At 44.2% G+C, this 18,977-nt stretch overlaps 1 protein-coding gene across 11 annotated transcripts in view; it reads right to left on the bottom strand.

Annotated features, from left to right (window-relative positions):
• Positions 1 to 18,977, bottom strand: part of AGPAT4 (1-acylglycerol-3-phosphate O-acyltransferase 4) — a 61,122-nt gene that overhangs the window by 33,481 nt on the left and 8,664 nt on the right. The window contains exon 1 of one of the 11 annotated variants that reach the window (XR_014524401.1): positions 4,177 to 4,256. The exons of 6 other annotated variants lie outside the window; for them this stretch is intronic. The gene's annotated coding sequence lies outside the window, so the exon portion shown is untranslated. Of the gene's footprint in view, positions 1 to 167; positions 332 to 1,089; positions 1,998 to 4,176; positions 4,257 to 18,977 lie in introns of those variants that run through there. 4 more of the 11 variants (XM_083496581.1, XM_083496578.1, XM_083496582.1 and 1 more) reach the window with 4 other exon arrangements.

Genomic DNA, 18,977 nt, shown 5'->3' on the forward strand with positions numbered 1-18,977 from the left:
ATATGATCTATTTCTACCCTTTTCCCATTAAAACCCCACTTCAGAAACTTGAACATAGAAATGTTGCCATTTCCAAACAATAAGTGTTAAAGGAGTTTGCCCCCCCCCCCATCTGAACACCCACAAGGGGATCATGTTTACTTTCTATAAGAGCTGCACAACACTACCTATTGCTTTATTTCCAATGCTAGCTCTTCATTTCACTTTCAAGGTCAATACTGTGAACACCATGTGCTTCTTCCTTTCCTTTCCCTCTTCTGCCGTGCCCGAGAGAAAGACATGATGCTTCTTGACAGATATCACCAGCAGAAGGTTATAGCTCTTAAAAGATATTTCTAGAGAGACAAACCCAGAATGTTACAAGAAGATTTATTAAAACTTACTTATGAGGGTAAAACCGTGTTTTCTAAGTACCACCTATTTTATCCTTTTAGCAAACTTTGTCAAACAAAAACTTTGTGGCCTTTGTTAATATACACCATCCACAGGTAACGCTTGTATTACTTGCAAATTAAAATAAATTTAGTTTCAAGTTTTGTGATTTTCATTTTTTCTACAAAACATCTCTCTCTCTCTCTCTCTCTCTCTCTCTCTCTCTCTCTGTGTGTGTGTGTGTGTGTGTGTTGGCACGCATGCAGGTAGTTAGCCTTGGGACCAGCACTGACTGTATTACACCAGTTCCAATCCTGCCTTTAGGACCAAGTCCAGAGAATAGCATTGCCTTTGAGCCTCCTGGTAGCTACACAATGGGGTGCTGTAGGAGACTCTCTTATCTCCAGTGCTATTTAATATCTACATGAAATTGTTGGGAAGGGAATGATCATTAGGGAGTTTCGTAATGATATCATATTGCTATCAGTATGCTGATGACACTCAGTTCTATTTCACCATAATATCTTAATCACAGAATCATATAATTGTAAAGTTGGAAGGGATCCTGAGGGTCATCTAGTCCAACCCCCTGCAATGCAGGAATCTCAACTAAAGCTTCCATGGCAGATGGCCCTCCAACCTCTGCTTAAAAATCTCCAAGGAAGGAGAGTCCACCACCTTCTGAGGGAGTCCATTCCACTGTCAAACAGCTCTTACCATCAGAAAGCTCTTCCTGATGTTTAGTCAGAATCTCCTTTCTTGTAACTTGAATCCACTGGCTCGGTTCCTACCATCCAGAGCAGGAGGAAACAAGATTGCTCCATCTTCCATGTGACAGCCCTTGAGATATTTGAAGATGGGTATCATATCTCCTCTTTTCCAGGCTAAATAAACCCAGCTCCCTCAATCATACCTTATAAGGCTTGGCTTCTAGACCCCGATCATCCTAGTTGCCCTCCTCTGCACATGTTCCAGCTTCTCAATATCCTTCTTAAATTGTGGCACCCAGAACTGGACACAGGACTCCAGGTGGCACCCAGGCATCTTCACTTGGTCACAAGTGGCTGATAGCCAGGTGCCTGGCTAATTTTGAACACTGCCAGCAATGCCTCGCTGCTGCCTCACACCATGCAGTAGCCCCTCAGAAAAATAATCTTTATGTTGGACTTGTGGGGCAGAATCAGGGGTGCTTGCTGCTGGCAAGTGGATTTATGGAACCCTGGGCAAGAAGAAGATTGTATGCATTAAGCTTGCCATATATATTGGACAAAGAGCTTTCTGTATAAGGACAGCTAAAATAGGAAGCAATTTAAAAGCAGCTGTCATGCATGCTCTGATGAATGGTGATTTGGTCAATGCTATATTGGGGGCAGGGGGTGAGGGCTGTTGTTGGCTGTGTATGGCTTGGTGTCTGTGTGAATATACACACACAGTATTAAGTTTTAGTATTATATATGGTTAGTCTTCATCTGATAAGAAGTGAGAAAAATACAACTTTAAAAAATAAATAAGGTACATTTTGCAAGTCCACATCTACTATTCCACCTAGAGGACATGCTCCCTGGGCTTTTTTAATGGAAAAGGTTCAGAATATGTCATGGACAAAGTGTGCTGCATCTCTACAAACATTGAAGTCAGCCTGATCCAAAATCATCAGAAGCAATAAAGAACAAAATACCTGTCAGGCTTATACATCAGAAAGCTTGAAGTCGCTTAGGCCAACAAATTTCCTGGGAATTAACTAACCTCAGCTCTTCCTCAAGCTGAATGTTTCAAATAGATTCTGTCTAGAATAGGAAGTAAGAAGGAAGCTGCCACAATATTTCCCTAAATAAATGTATACTTCACAACTATCACAAGCCCACTCTATAAACTTCATCATTTTCATATGCAATCTCCATTTAAATAATGATGACGATGTTCGGGACAAAAGCTAACACCTGTCATAAGACCATAGATTTAAAAAAAAGTACAGCTTGTAAAGAAAAAAAGGTAAAAATAGACACTTTTTAATAAATAGCAAACTACTTAAGCAGACTAGTTTTAATAGCAGACTACTAAAGATTGCATTTATCTATCCATTCTAACACCTTACATCCCATTGAGAAGATGAAGTTTTGGCAAACCTCACAGGAAAAGCCTGTGGATATCTAACTACCGATTTTTAATAGTTGTTAAGTGTTGGAGGTGTGACATGACCACTTTTAGGTACCGGTATTTTAATGTCAGGCTTAATGTCCATCACACACAACTCTGACCCAAAGAACAGCCAACCCCTGCACTATCAACTTTATGTGACTGGTGAGTAAGTTTCTCTTCCATGAATGCTCACACAACAATAAATAAGTAGCTTTGCCACTTTTGTTACATTTTACAAAAAATGCTGAATAAAAATATAAAAATGCCTTATGATATTTTTTAAAAAAAACACAGAAAGACCAATTTATAAATATCCACAAAACATACTCTTATCCTTGCCACAGTTGGAATCTTTCACACATTTGCAGCTATGGGTCAATACAAAAGGGAGAAGGATGACAGGGGCTTCCAAGCATTTTCAAGATCAAAACCTTTCAGTGAGAAACTAGCTCTTATGGAGGTATAAGTAGATCCAAGCAACAAATAGCAGCAGCAGCGCTAGTAGCAGTAACTCACACTCTTAGAAATAAGGCTACTTACAAGAGTATCCTTCTTTCCTTGTTAGTACATGTCGGACGCAAATGTTATTCTGTAGAACTGCAGTGCCCAATGGACCTAAACATCTGCTCCAACAGCTGAGTCATCACCTTAGTCTAACTCAGTGAGAGGGTTAGTGGTCCAGCAGTTGTCAATGGACTGCAACTCCCATCATGCCTGATCAGGGGCCGGGGGTCTGGCGCTGAGTCGAGTCGGGAGTGCAACAAAATTTGGCCAGCCGCAGGTTCTTCAACCCTGGTCTTAAGCAGCACTAGCAAACATTCTGACAGAGGCAAGGAAAGCCCCTTCATTCAGGCACAACTTGACACACAGGCAAGCAGCAATTCCCACCAGCCATTTCCTCCATTGGCTGTAAAATGTAAAAGCAACGATCTGGGGAGAGACAGGCTGCGTCTCCTTGAGCACCCTGTTGCATTTCATCAGCCAAAGCTAATTATTTTAGACAACCACCACCTCCTGTTGGTGGATGGCAAAGCAACTTCAGCAAAGTGGCCGTCCATAGAATGTCACAAATGTCTGGTTTCCTGGGCAACCCCGTTCTCTCCCCCACCTGCTCCTCACCGAACGTGAGAAGGCAACCAACGCGTGTCCGACCCTGACAGAAACGCACCCATCCGAAACACACAAGGGACATTGCCAGGTGTCATTCTGAAGTCTATATGGTGACGATGGTCTGGTGTTTCCATGGAAACGGGGAAGAAGGGAAGCTGGAGCCGAGCATGCTGCACGGCGCACAAGGGAGCCAACATGTAGCAGGAAGATGCTCGTTGCCTCCAGCTGCCCGGCCTCCCCCCGCCCCACACAATGAATGGAGATACAGGGTGTTGGGGGGGGGGGACGGACGCGGGAGAGCAGGAGGAAAATCCCACTAATGCGAGCGAGCTCTTTCCACGGACACGGCCGGCTCTAAGGCACCCAAAGCCTCTCCCTCCTGAGACCTAAACAAGTGACGGTTTCTGCATGGCCTGAGCAAAGCGACTTGCATCCATTGGAGACGCTTCTGCGCTCAGAGAGGACCAGGACCAGGACCAGGACCGCCCCCCCCCCCCCCCCGCACGCCAACTTCCCCAGAGGGAAGCTGCGAAGAAGAGTTGCCGGGACACGTACCTGGCGCAAGGCAGCCCTCGGCATGGGCGCTGGGCGAGAGCAAAGGCGGGACACGAGCGGCGAGGGGAAGGAAGGCAGGCTCCGCCCTCGGGGTGGGTCCCTTCGCCAAAGGAAAACAGGCTCCTTCGCTGACGCTCCTCTCAGTCACGTCCTTGCAAAGTGCCGGAGGGAGAGAGACAAAAAAGGGGGCTACTTCCCTCGGTCCTTCTCAAAGCCCCGCCAAGCAGACACAGGCAGACCCCCCCCCCCCATACACACTTGGCTTTCAGCTGTTGCAATCTCCTTGGTGGAGCATCTTTTCCTTTCCCTCTGCTAAGACGCACACGGCTCTTTCAGAAGGAGCCTCGTGTCCTGCCCAGAGGAGCGTGGCCTCCAAATCAGATCATTATTCATTGAAATCAAACATGGCCCGTGAGTATAACAAACTGGGAAATGTCCCGTCCCTCCCACTACTCATCACCTGGAAAGTTCATCAACAAAAGGAAACAGATTTAGAGCGCGACCATTTCTCAGAATGACAAATCTCTTTGACTACTAGGAAGCTAAAAGTGCTAGCTGGTGTGTGGAAGGTTTTGGCTCTGGACACCAGATACAGCCCAAGACCCCAAGCCAATGTATGGTTACTTGGAAGTAAGTCCCGCTGTGTTCAGTAGAGCTCACACCCATAAATGTGTGCAAAAGATGGCCACATTAAAGGTAAAATCTTCAAGGGCCCCCGGTGGCTACACTATGAGGTGCCCTATGGGACTATCTTTTCTCCAGTGCCAATTAATATCTACATGAAGCAGCTGGGAATGGTTGTTAGGAGTTTCAGGGCAAGGTGGCATCTGTCTGCTGATGGCAGCTCTATTTATCCGTAACATCTGAATCAGGATAATAAAAATTATTTATGACAAAACAAAACATCTGAATGGAGGGGCTGTGAATTGCAATCGCTGGACCAGTGGCGTAGCGTGGGGGGTGCAAGGGGGGCCGGCCGCACCGGCCGCAACATCTGGGGGTTAGGGTTAGGGGGCGCAAATCCATGGGTTAGGGGGCACAAATCCACGGGTTAGGGGACGCAAATTACTTGCCTTGCCCCGGGTGCTGACAACCCACGCTACGCCACTGCGCTGGACTATTGCTTGGGCCTGGTGGTCAAATGGATGAGGAAAAGCAAGCTGAGATTGAATCCTGGCAAGATGGAGGCACTGTAGGCAAGTATAGGGCTGACCCAAGACATTTTGGCACCTGAGGTGAACCACAAAATGCCCTCTTCCCTGGCCAGCGAAGAAGTGGTGAATGAAGAGCTACATCAGGAATAATGGGGGGAGAGTAAAGATCTCCCTTAGGAACAAAGGTGGGAGGAGACCAGCGTTGCCTCCTATTCACCAAGAGGCAGCCTTGGGGGAGTTGCAGAGGAGGTGACAGATCCTGCCTCCAAGGAGCATGCACTGGCATTGCAGGACACAGTTGTGAAACTGCACCTAACTATAGAGTAATATGTTTGCTTATTTTTATTTGTCATTGTTGGCAAATGTTTTGTTTGTCTTCTGTGGGTATTTTGCTGTCACTCTCAGGGCTATGAAACATAGACTAGGTTAAATATATGCATATGCAGCAGTTTTTGTCAACAGATTGTCTGCAGTGTGGAAGGAGGGGCAATGCAGGGGCCCCAATCCACATACAGTGTCCTGGGTCCAGCAAATCCTGTTTGTATCCCTGGGTACACTCTGTTTCAACAGATCTCCCTTCCCCACATGGCACAGGACCCATGGTACGGCTGAGAGCTGTCACAGATTCTAATAAAGGATACTCTAATTTAAAACTATGTAAGTAGCTTTATCTCCCATGGGGCCTATGAGCTTGACTTTTCAGACAATTCCCTCTCCACCACATATCCCATGGTGCCAGGGAATAATCTGAAGTCATGACACACAGTTCTATTGCTGGAGCTGAATGTTCCAGTTTACTGCTCAAATTACAGGAGGGGTGGTCGTCGGCAGGCGCCAACCCTATTACATTTTGCAAATAGATTTTTAAAAAATTAACAATTGTCCAGTAGCAGCTTAGAGTCCAACTAAGTTTGTTCTTGGTGTGAGCTTTCATGTGCAAAGTCTCTCTTGCTAATCCTTTTAGAAGGGAATGTTTGCGTTAAACTTGGAGGGGGTGCCCCCATTTCTCCCACACCCAATAATTCAAGCATTACCCTTGGTCTTGTAGTAACAGAAGGCACAAAAAACCTCACCCAAGTTTAAAAATGGGGGAAAGTACCGTAATAATCTGAGCCTTCTCAAGAGTAGTCAACAGGAAAAGAGGCAATCCATGATGATGGCCCGAGTAATGCTTCCATATCATATAGGAAGCATGCATGTACTCATTTCACCATGCACTCACACAACAGGAAGCTGTGCCTGGCTATAGTTTCACATCTGTGGTATATGCTGCAAAAACTGGCACACACACAGACATGCCATTTGATGACACATTGTAGACACTTTCCCCTACAATGGGAGAGACAACTATCTGGAATATTATGTCATATGAAGTACCCATTGGGTGACAAAACTCATTTTAAGCTTACAAATGAAACAAAGCACACAGAATAAACTAATGAAAAACAGCAGTAATGGGACAGCAAACTTAGGATGTATTTGAGAGACAGTGGCAGAGGAAGGGGGTACGGTCCACCCCAGGTGTCATCACTGAGGGGGGGTGACAAAATGACAAAAATGCGAGTTGTTGTTTTTTAATGGGGCTCACAAAACTTTTTAGTTCTGTCAACAAACGTAATGAAATGCGGCTGCCATTGGGTGCCACATTGGGTGCGTGGGCCGGCACTTACCATGGGGCCTGCAGCATGCCTGAGCCACATGTCTCTCCTGGGAGTGACATGGTGGCTTGGGCACCTGCAGGCTCCGTGCTGCCTGAAACAGCAGCGTGAGACTTGCGTCTGCCCACCACCTCTCCCTCAGCCACCCTACAGCTGAGGGGGAGGTGGCGGAGAGGCTCCACGCAGTGTGCGCTGCCCCATGGGCGGCTTGCCCCGCCCCCGGCTGCAGGACGCACACCGCACCCAGCACCTGAGTGGCTAGCTACACCGCTGTCAAGAGAGAGGAAGAAATAAAATGGGCAAGACCGATGGTTGAGCCTGGGTTCAGTTCAGCAGTAGATGTACCTCAATCAAACTGCAAAGATGGAAGGGACACACCAATAGCCTTCTTTCTATATTACACTTTTCTTCACTCATACACACTGTTAACACAACGTATGTACCAAAATGAATTTTTACAAAAAGAAGTCTAGCAGTTCAACATACAAATCAAGCTATATGGAAGAAGCCAGAAATACACAAGAAAAATATGAGGAAAGACTTAGCTTTCAGTTTCACAATAATAAATTCAAAGCTCTTCTTGTAAAAAAAGAATTCAGCGCCACTTCACTTTTCAACAGAACACTCTATCATCCCACTTATAATAGTGAAACATGACAATCTGTTAACTTTTGATGGCGATATCTTTGAGCACACCACTGTGAAACAATCCTGACACCACCTTTTGGTTTCAGTCAGTTGCAATTTGGGAAAGAACTCAATTTGTGTCTTTCTGCTGCTAACGTTTGCCAAACGCTCTCCCCAAAAACCCAGATATGGAATGATAACAGCACTCCAGGTTGAAAACCGCACAGGCTATACTCACCCCATTCTTCCTATGGCTTCCACAGTTGGCCACTAACTCTAGGTAACAATTATTTCCTGCAAGACAGTCATGGTACTTCCACACTATACATTTACTGTGTGACCACTGTGTGTTTACTCACGTTTTACAGAGCATATCATCGTGGAAACATTGCTGCCCCCCTTAGGCTTTCCCTGTAGTTCTTCCCCTTTTTCTCAGACCTCAAAAGAGCTATGGTTTACCATTTCCACCCCTCAACCACCTTTTGAATGGAAATACAATCTCCTCCTTTCACAATATTACCCAGCATCATTCAGTAAAGCAGAATATTGGAAGATCCTGGACACACAAAATGAAGTTGTTGATTACACAACGCAGAGCTCATCTCTGGAATTTGACACAAGATGCAGTGACAGTCACCAACAGGAATGGTTTTTTAAAATGAATTAGACAAATTCAAGGAGGATAAGGCTATTAATGGCTTCTAGCCACGAGGGTTATGCACTGCCTCCAGTATTGGAGACAGAAGGGCTCTGAATGCAAGTTGTTGGGAGCGCAAGTAGGAAGCATGCTATCACATTCAAGTGCTGCAGTTTGCAGTGCCACGCTGCAATGTTAATTCCTCTATTACTTTTCAATTAGAGGCTGCCAGTTTTGAGGGGCTCCTCATGGAAGCAGCAGCTGGGGAGAACTTCACAAACTGTGTGTGGGCTTTACATCTTCCTTTGGCAATTGCTCTCCATCCACCCCACCACCCTGCTTCCCAGAAGTGGCCTGCATAGTAGGACAGCAAATTCTAAACAACATTAAAGATCATAACGTGGAAGGATAAAACCTTAAGAGTAGCCCTCCTGGATCAGGCCAGGAACCCATCTAGTTCAGCATCCTGCTCTTACAGAGGCCAACCAGATGTCACAAGCAGGATCCGAGCATTCTCCTTCCTGCAGTTTGTAGTGCTAGTCAGATCCACTACTTAAGGCTCCATGTTATATATACGTGCAGCGGGGCGCCCTTAAGTACAAACAAGGAAGAATAAATGAAGCTTTGTACTTTCTGAAGGTCATGGCAGAACTCCACCTGATCACATTCTGCACTTTGCTTTTTATCTATAAATTAACCATATCTCACTCCTTCCTAAAGCTCTGCAGTGACAACAGCAGGATATGCCATAAAGATTGCAATACTTGTGCTATGTCCTTAAATGCCTTATTTCATAGTGCAATCCTGTGCATGCCTACTCAAAAGTAAGTCCCACTGGGTTCACTGGGACTAACTCCCAGGCATGTGGGTATAGGATTGCAGCCTCCATTTCCCATATTGTGGCTGAAGAATCACTGAATGCAAATGACCTTCATTTTTCTTGCCTAGAAGGTGGGTTGATTCAGAAAGACATCACTAGACACTCATATTTACAATGACCCGGGGACAAATTCATCTGTGGATATGACAGCTTGCTTTAAAAGCTTCCTCAAAGATATAGTCACCTGCATAATGACCCATTTATACTTTCTGGACTTGTGTGGCTGTGTTCTTAGCTGCTTCTGGCAGTCTTTCCTGAACATCTGCCAGAAATACTTCATTTAATAAGAGAAAGTGTAAAATATTTGCTCCCTTAGTATCTAGACAGAACTGTTGGATGCCACATTGTGACAGTTAACACAGGATTTATAAGGGGAAATCTTAAGGTTGAACAGAACATTTATGAATATTTCTTTTCATTTCCCTCTACATATCCCTGGAAAACAGAGATTTTCTTGTACAACATAGCAGCTACAGCAGAAGTGATAAAACTGAAAATCTCATTGGGTCATGTAGTTAGCAAATCCTCACAAGCACTGCTGAAATTTCTGGAAATTTGGAAGTCATTTGGGTGGTTGGGACTGGAATAGTTGCTTTCAATTTAAGACAAGGGGTTAAGACAATAGAGCTGAAGGGGTTGACAATAGAGCTGGATTCCTAGAATAAGCTATGTCACACCCTCTCTTCTCCTATGAGAGAGAAGGCTTCTCTTCATCTTCCCTCTCTCGCTTTCCCATGTAACCGACCAAGACAGACATGCCAAAGCAAGCTCCAGGCTTAGGGCATGTGTTTGAAGCTATCTTCCTCTACTTCCCTCCCCTCAAAGGCACACTACTCCATTGTCTCCAAAGACAGACAGATGCCAACAACCGAAGAGTATTCTGCCTGTGTTCTCCTTGCTGCTGCTTGGATAAATGCATGAATCTGACCCTCGAAACATTTTGTAAGTAAAGAATTTTAAACTTACTTAACAGTAAGTGGTCCATTCATTGTGGGAGGAATAAAGAGGAGTGCTGTTTGCTAGCAGACTAAATGGGATAAAAGAGTCTAAAACCTATATTTCTAACACTGTGCTGCTGCCTGACATTTGTGAGTTTAAACTCTGCTACTGAATGCTCTTTCCTGCTGGAGAGTGGGTTTAGTCCTGTATTTTGAATCCAGGCACTCTTGACTACTCTTTTGTTATCTACCTCACACACATGGGTCAGAGGGATTCATATTTTTCCATAATAAATGTGTACAATTTAGTATATTTATGAATCATGTTTACTCAGAAAATCTACTCTGCTAAGTGGCGCTTATTCCCAGGTAAATGCACATAGGATTCAGTCCCAAAAGCATAAATGCCTTAGTATGAAAGCTCTTTCAGTTCTGTAGCAGTGAGTGTGACACAATCACAAGCCCACTCAGTACAATAGCAATAAAGAATAAACTTCACCATTCCTGTATGTAATCTCTATTTAAATGATGTTCAGGACAAAAGCTAACACCCTTCATAAGACCATGAACTCAAAAACATGTTTAGCTTGTACAGGGGGAAAAAGATACACTTACACTACACCCCATTGCGAATATGAAGTTTGGTGAGCCTCAGAGGAAAGGCTTGTGGGTGTCTAATTGCCAGTTTTTGTAGTTGTCAAGTTATTGAAGTATTTAAGGTCATATTTAATATCCATCACCCACAATCCTGACCCAAACAACAGCCAGCCCATGCACTATCCACTTTATGTGACTTCTGAAAAGGTTTCTCTTCTATGAAAGCTCACACAACAATAGGTACGTAGCTTTAAACTATAGGACACTTTTGTTACTTTCATTTATTCCTTTAACTATTCATAATCAGTACTTTTCATAAAATGTATCGGGGTGCCTTACAATTTTTTAAAAATACAATAAAATCAGTTTATAAATAGCTGTAAAACATAATTAAAACATCAATTAAACTTCAGTAGGTACTGGCTGGTTAAAAATTCAGATTGTGAGGTTCTGTCTAAACACTACAGTTTTCTGAAATAGTTTAATTCCTAGCCCTCAATTTACTATGAGCAAAGATTTCCAATGCAATCCCAGTAGGTACACAACTTCAGGAACCAAAATAAATTTATAGAAAACCATAATACTGTATTTTAAAATCCCACAATCTTAATTCCATTTTGCAAGGAAATAGGGAATGTAAGAGCTCTGACTCAATTCTGGAAGCATGAGGGTCACAGATCAGCTTGCTAGATGAAATGTAATAGTCTCTTACATAAGTAGCCATGAAAAGTACCTGTATGCAAAACAATAATTATGCCTCGCTTGCAACACAGATTCATCACATTGACATTGTGGCTAGAGTCGGGATTACATTGATTATATCTTTATGCATACCCCACCTTTTTCCCTGACGGGACTCAAAGTGACTTAGAGATAAAAATAAGAACTGCTAAAAACAAAGAAAAAACAATCATTAAAAAAGAATTAAACATTGATAAATCTATATATACACACAAAATCTATTAAACCCATACCAGTAATTACAACCAGCCCTTTCATTAAAAGCAGTCCATTCCTCAAAGCCTGTTGAAACAAGAAGGTCTTCACCTGCTGGCAGAAGGACAAGGAGGGAGCCAGTATAGTTTCTGGAAGGAGTACCAAAGTCTGGGAGTAGCCACCAACAAGGCTCTCTCCTGCATCCAAGTGTGCCTGTGAGTGAAGGGCCTCCTTCTATTCAGTCCCCTCAGAAAACCTTTAGCCAGGTTCCTATGTTTGATACTCACCAAGGTCAGAGCCACAGCTCAGTAGAGCACCAGCTTTAGGTGCAGAAGGTCCTCCACTGAATCTCCTGCATCTCCAGGGAGAAATGTGAAAGACTTCTGCCTTAAACCCTGGCGACCCATTGTCCAACAGTGTGGACCAGCCTCCCTCCACCAGGAGCCCTCTGACTCCCATCAGCCACAGCCATTATAAACAGTGGTCAAGGATGAGAGGGGTTGGAGTGGAGTCCAACTGGAGAGCCTCCTGTTCTTCTGCCATGGTTTAGCATTACAGAAATAAGCTAGCAAACTTCAGGCTTGCATGTTGCCCCTCCACAAATAGAATGGAAACTTTCATTTCCATTTTAGATGAACCTCAGTGCGAGAGTTTTCTTTCACTCCCTTTTTTCTCAACCTGAGGGTCCCAAGTTTCTCTAGAGTGCTTTTGCCCACCACTGGGGAAGCCAGCCCCTAGTCCTTACTGCCTTAATTCCCTATGGCTTCCCTTGCTATACCTTGTATGAAGAGCCTGGCAATCTGCCACACCAGCAGCTCCTTTGCAGGTTACAGCTTCACTCTGCTCGTTGCCTCTCCATTCCATTTTCTTCCTCCCACTTACAGAGCAACGCTGTCTCCACTGCACAAGCCCCTTTCATTCAGTTTGCTGTATCACCCGCACATTCATATCCTTTCCTCCACTCATGCGTACACACATCTTTGCTCACATTCTTCCATGAGGTTTTTCCATTACTCTCCCAAACTCACTCACTTGCTCACTCCATGTTTCTTTCATGCGTTCCCTCTCTTGCTGTCTTGGTCATATGATCGTCTGTGTAGTCTCCCCCTCCATTTCCTACCAGGGACTCTCCTCTCTTGTGTTAACAGCTGCTGCTTTATGCCTCATGTTTTGTTGCCCCACCAGTGTTTATATTTACCCTCATCTTAAGACCCCTCCACCACTGCCCTGCACAAGTTGCAGGGCTTCAAATACAGTTTAACATTGCATTCAAAACCCTAAACTGTGGTTAACAAAAACAAATCAGATTCATAAACTAGCCACAACAGCTTGTCTTGGTTTCAGTAAAATCACAAACAGTGGTTAATCTAAAACAGAAAAAGCTTCCAAGCTCCTTGTGACCATGCCAAAGACAGAAAAGGAGTGAACTACCCAGCTTATTGCAACTCATTCTCATATGCTAAACTATGGTTTAGTGCTACATGCAAACAAGGTCAAAATGTACTCCAACCAAGGCCAGTGCTGGCATGCATTACACTGAATAGACTTGCTTCAGGTGGCACTGGGGCAGGGGTAAAAGATAAAGGCAAGGCTTGGTTGGTGTCTGAATGGTGCAGCAATACCTCTGTGGGTGGGGGGCTGCGGTACCATTTGGACTCCACTTCAGGAAGCAAAATGTTTTTGGACTAGCACCAATTCCATTCCACCACCCCAGGTGCATACACAAGCCTTTAGGGCATTGTGGCCTTCTCCCTGAACTGCAGACATCAAGTGGTGGGGAGGGTGGAAATGTAATATCCACTAAGCTCTCCTGTATAAGTCAAATAGGACAAAGCTCTATCCCAGAACACTAAGACTGTTTCCATGGTTGCTTTCTGCACTTCCTGGTTTAACATCAAAGCAGTGTTGAACAAAAGCTACAGGAAGTATTGCTTTTAACAAATACAGAGCAGACAGCTACTCTGTCTACAGTTCAACCAGGCCACAACCAGCATATTCTGAAGGTGCAGTGCTATGAGAAATGCAGAGATTATTTGAGGCATGCATTTGCCCTCCCTAAAAGTAAACACCTGTGCAGCTGTGACCTGAAAGGCCTTTAAGTTGCCTTTCAGTAAATTTCTCTAGTCACTTAAGGCAGCATAGCCAAACTTCAGCTAGAGTGCAACCTGGCTCTTTGCAGTTGGTCACAGCTGCCCACTGAAGTTAATGGGCTAATGACTATGAGGGGCTTCTGCATAGGATGCTATGCATATTCCATTAACGACACCGATTTAAATTAAGATGCATTGCTCAAAAACCTCTGAAGTTCAAAAGGAGCCACAAAGGGCAGCTTGAATAGCCCTATGGAAGTTGCTCTGTTCCGCTCCTTTAAACCTTGGGAATAATTTCACAGAAAGAACTCAAGAATGTTAAGGTCCTAAACTAAAGGAATCTTACTCATTCTTAAGTTTAGACAGTCCTTATTATCACATGATGTTATCTTGCCACCAATACCAATAATCAATAACAGTTCACACAAACACACAAAGTTTTGCAACAAAAATACCATAGAACAAGCATGTCCAACCAGGAGATTGCGATCTACCAGTAGATCCCTGCCTGATCCTAGTAGACCCTTATTGATTGTGGGATTAAATAAAGTTTACCAAAAGTTAACAAATAAAAGCTGAAGAACTCTGGGCAATCCTCCGCAAAAAAAGGCTCAACAAATCTGGGCAATCCACCCACCCCATGCACGCTCCTCCTCCATCCAATGACAATGGGTTGATCACTGCCAGTTTTTTTTATACGGGGAGTAGATCAGTCTCTAGGGAGTTGGATGTACCTGCCCTAGAAGGTACAGTATAAGGTGGAAGATTTATATAATCTAAATATTCCACTATCACTCTGGTGAGTGACGGAAATAAATCGATTCATTCAATATTCCACTAGGGAAGATTACATCATCCTTGGTCTTAAGCAGCACTAGCAAACATTCTTGACAGTGGCAAGAAAAACTCCATTCTGGCACAACTTCACATAGTCAAGCAGCAATTCCCACCCTTGGCTCTAAAATGCTGAATCCACAATTACAGATCTGGGGAGAGACAGGCTGCGTCTCCTTGAGCACCCTGTTGCATTTCATCAGCCAAAGCTAATTATTTTAGACAACCACCACCTCCTGTTGGTGGATGGCAAAGCAACTTCAGCAAAGTGGCCGTCCATAGAATGTCACAAATGTCTGGTTTCCTGGGCAACCCCGTTCCCTCCCCCACCTGCTCCTCACCGAACGTGAGAAGGCAACCAACGCGTGTCGGACCCTGACAGAAACGCACCCATCCGAAACACACAAGGGACCTTGCCGGGTGTCATTCTGAAGTCTATATGGTGACGGTGGTCTGGTGTTTCCATGGAAACGGGGAGGAAGGGAAGCTGGAGCCGAGCATGCTGCAGGCGCACAAGGGAGCCAACATGTAGCAGGAAGATGCTCATTGCTTCCAGCTGCCCGGCCTCCCTCCGCCATACAATGAATGGGGATAAGGGGTGTTTGGTAGGGGGGACGCGGGAGAGCAGGAGGAAAATCCCACTAATGCGAGCGAGCTCTTTGCACGGACGCGGCCGGTTCCAAAGCACCCAAACCCTCTCCCTCCTGAGACATAAGCAAGCGACTTGCATCCATTGGAGACGCTTCTGCGCTCAGAGAGGACCAGGACCAGGACCAGGACCGCCCCCCCCCCCCGCACGCCAACTTCCCCAGAGGGAAGCTGCGAAGAAGAGTTGCCGGGACACGTACCTGGCGCAAGGCAGCCCTCGGCATGGGCGCTGGGCGAGAGCAAGGGCGGGACACGAGTGGCGAGGGCAAGGAAGGCAGGCTCCGCCCTCGGGGTGGGTCCCTTCGCCAAAGGAAAACAGGCTCCTTCGCTGACGCTCCTCTTAGTCTCTTCCTTGCAAAGTGCCGGAGGGAGAGAGACAAAAAAGGGGGCTGTTTCCCTCGGTCCTTCTCAAAGCCCCGCCAAGCAGACACAGGCAGACCCCGACCGAAATACACACTTGGCTTTCAGCTGTTGCAGAAGCCAATCTCCTTGGTGGAGCATCTTTTCCTTTCCCTCTGCTAAGACGCACACGGCTCTTGCAGAAGGAGCCTCGTGTCCTGCCTCCAAATCAGATCATTATTCATCACCTGGAGAGTTCATCAACAGCTGTGAGAGGTCAGCTCCATCAGGCCTCCTCTCCCCTCACCTGGGGGCAGCCACTCCATTAGGCTGCCTCAGAGGGAGAGACAAAGGAAGCCACGGGGCTCACTAAGCCCAGCTCCATCAGGCATGCCACGCCCCTGGAACTGTGCTACCTGCTCAACTGTTTAGAAGTCTGTGATGGAGTTTTGAATTCCCCCATCCCTCTGCACCCCTCTTCCCTTGTGTTTGTATGTAATTTTTCTTTCAAGATTATAAACCTGTGGGTAGGGACTTTCTTATTTCGTTTGTATGCAAACCACTCTGGGAGCCTTTTTGACCAAAGAGTGCAGTACAAATGTTCGAAATAAAAAGGAAAAGAGATTTAGTGTGTTACCGTTACTCAGAACGACAAAGGTATCGGATTACTTTTAGAGAGCTAAAGGTGCTAGCTGGTGCGTGGAAGCTTTTGGCTCTCGACTCCAGATGCAGACCAAGCCAATGTACATTTACTTGGAAATATGTTATCCCAAATCCTATGTAATACCTACATGGAGCCATTGGAAGCAGTCATTAGGAGTTTCAGTATGCTGAAAACAGCAAAAATATTTTATAAAAAATCAATACTGGGCAAGGAATTGGGAATTATAGGATCAATGTCATAATGCAAGTTTTCTGTTTTAGAGTCTTCTCCGATACAATAAAGTCTATTACGTAGCAATTTCAAAATAACGGTTCTGCTAAACCTCATCCATTAACATTTATATCTGCTTTTTATATAATAATAAATCTTAAGAATGTCTAGTTAGCAACTAATTGTTTAGGTTTAACCGTTTAAGCTTTATTTTGATTGTACATGAATTTGTATTATATTTAGGTGTATTTCACTTTCTTATTAGGCATATTACTGATCAAAATGCAAGGAACCCACTTTTAAGAGATGGGTGCAGCTTCCAAGCTGGTTAGTAAATGGTTTGTTGACATCATAGGCTTCAGTGACATTACCAACACCCATGGGCATAGCCAGGATTTTTGTTATTGGGGTGAATAGGACATTGCTGAGGGGGCAGAAGCTCAGATAATTGAGTACTTTCAATGTTTTTCAATAATATTTGTGGAACTAGCTGCCCCCCAGCCCCCCATTGGCTATGCCCATGCCAACACCCCTTGAGACCATTGAGCCTCAGACAGTGGGGTGCTGGAAACCTGGCCAGATGTGGCCATAAAGATGAGTTAGGCTTGGTGGACAGAAGTTGTACAGACTTTGAGTGAACTATTATCAAACAGGTGGGGCTCAGAAATAAAGGTAGCTGCATGGAATAATAGCCATTTGTCCTATTTATTGCAATGAGCATACTTGATGCATAATGGGGAGAACTAGATTCTTCTTCTTGCCATTGTTTATATCCCCCCCCAAAAAAAAATCTGGCCAGTTTACATAGACAGTAAAATACACAATACAATTCACAATAAAAACCCTTTAAAAACCTCATAAAGGAAAAAGCCCTGTAAAAAAAAAAATCAGAACAACTAAAACCAGGATAAAACACAGCAAGGGTGAACTTGATGCCAAAACAGAAGCACTCCATAGATTGTAATTAAAAAGCCTGGGAGAACAGGAAGCTCTTCACACGGATCCAACCCAATTTATTTATTCTCAAAATGCAAAAGCCCAGGAACATATAATGAAATTGACAACCAGCAGATTGAAAACAAGCAAAAGGAAGGACTTCTTTATAAACTGGATAATTGGGCAGCACTCCATTACCACAGGATATTGTAATGGCCTCCAGCAAAAAAAGACATTAAAAAGATGAATGCTTGCCAGATAAATATACCATGACTACTAGCTATAGCAGCTGAAAGAATAGCCAGAGTTTTCAAAGATGCTTCTGCCTAGCAGATGCTGGGGATTAATGGGATCAATATCACCATCATCATAATATCCTGTTTGTGAACCTCCCTGAGTAATAATACGCCTGGCCACTATCAGAAGATAGAAATCTATATTCTTGCTATGGCTCATATGGCCTTTCCCCCTAATGTAAGTAAAATTAGTCCAGTGTCAAAGCCAGTACTAAGCAACCAGATAATATGAAGACTAGACTCATGTCCAACACACTTGATTTGCTGTCACATTATATATACCCACCCATTTGATATATACCCACCGACCATTTGATTGCCCGATTAAATTCCTCACATAGGTAGGAAGGAACCTTGAGCCAGTTACTGCTTCACTCAGTCTACCCTACTTCACAGAGGTGTTGTGAAAGTATGGGCAGAATAGAATGATATACAGTGGTACCTCTGGTTACGAACTTAATTCGTTCCGGTAGTCCGTTCATAACCCGAAACCATTCTTAACCTCAGGCGTGCTTTCGCTAATGGGGCCTCCTGCTGCCGCCGTGCCACCGGCGCACAACTTCCACTCGCATCCCAGGGCAAAGTTCGCTACCAGGAGCACCTACTTCCAGGTTAGTGGAGCTCTGTTACCTGAAGCGTTCGTAAGGAGGATGGTACGTTACCCGAGGATCCACTGTACTCTATCCTAAACTCATTGAAAGGAGGTTAGGATGGAATTAATAAATAATTGTATTAAATTATATTAAAACATGTGTCTCTTTTGGTTTTGCATGGTAATGTGTTACTTTAAAACTGTGTAAAACCAAACTAGTAATGATTACAAGATGGTTAATGATTTATATTAATTTCAGAACCTATACACTTTATCAGTTGAGCCATCTGAAAGGGCAAATGACCAGAGTGCTAATGGTGGACTCTCAGGAGTGGTGTGAAGCAAACATCCAGTGTATCTTTTATCTTTCAAGGTATTTATTTGTTTTTCAAATAAAATAAAAAATTGAAATGTTTACATTTTGTTTCTCTTACAACACCTCTCCATACAGACCTGCCTCTTCCTTCCTTACTTCAGCTCTGTCCTTTAGTATTTATCCTTCCCCTGCCTTTCTGAGCAGGTTGTGTTAAACTAGTGTAGAATTATCTATGTACTCAGATTTAGATTAAATAGTTAACCTAAGTAGTATAGTAGTTTTATATGGGTACACATCTTAAGCAAGGAAGGAAGTGGATGGAGGCAAGGTTATCCTTTCAAATAAGCCATTTATCACCACCCTCATTTTCATTCTCAGAAGTTTACAGAAGGGAGAATCACCTGCATTACTATATGCATTTTACAGCCTCTCACTGTGGATACTGCCAT

Source organism: Podarcis liolepis (assembly GCF_965112155.1).
Source record: "Podarcis liolepis genome assembly, chromosome: 3".
Classification (NCBI taxonomy): domain Eukaryota; kingdom Metazoa; phylum Chordata; class Lepidosauria; order Squamata; family Lacertidae; genus Podarcis; species Podarcis liolepis.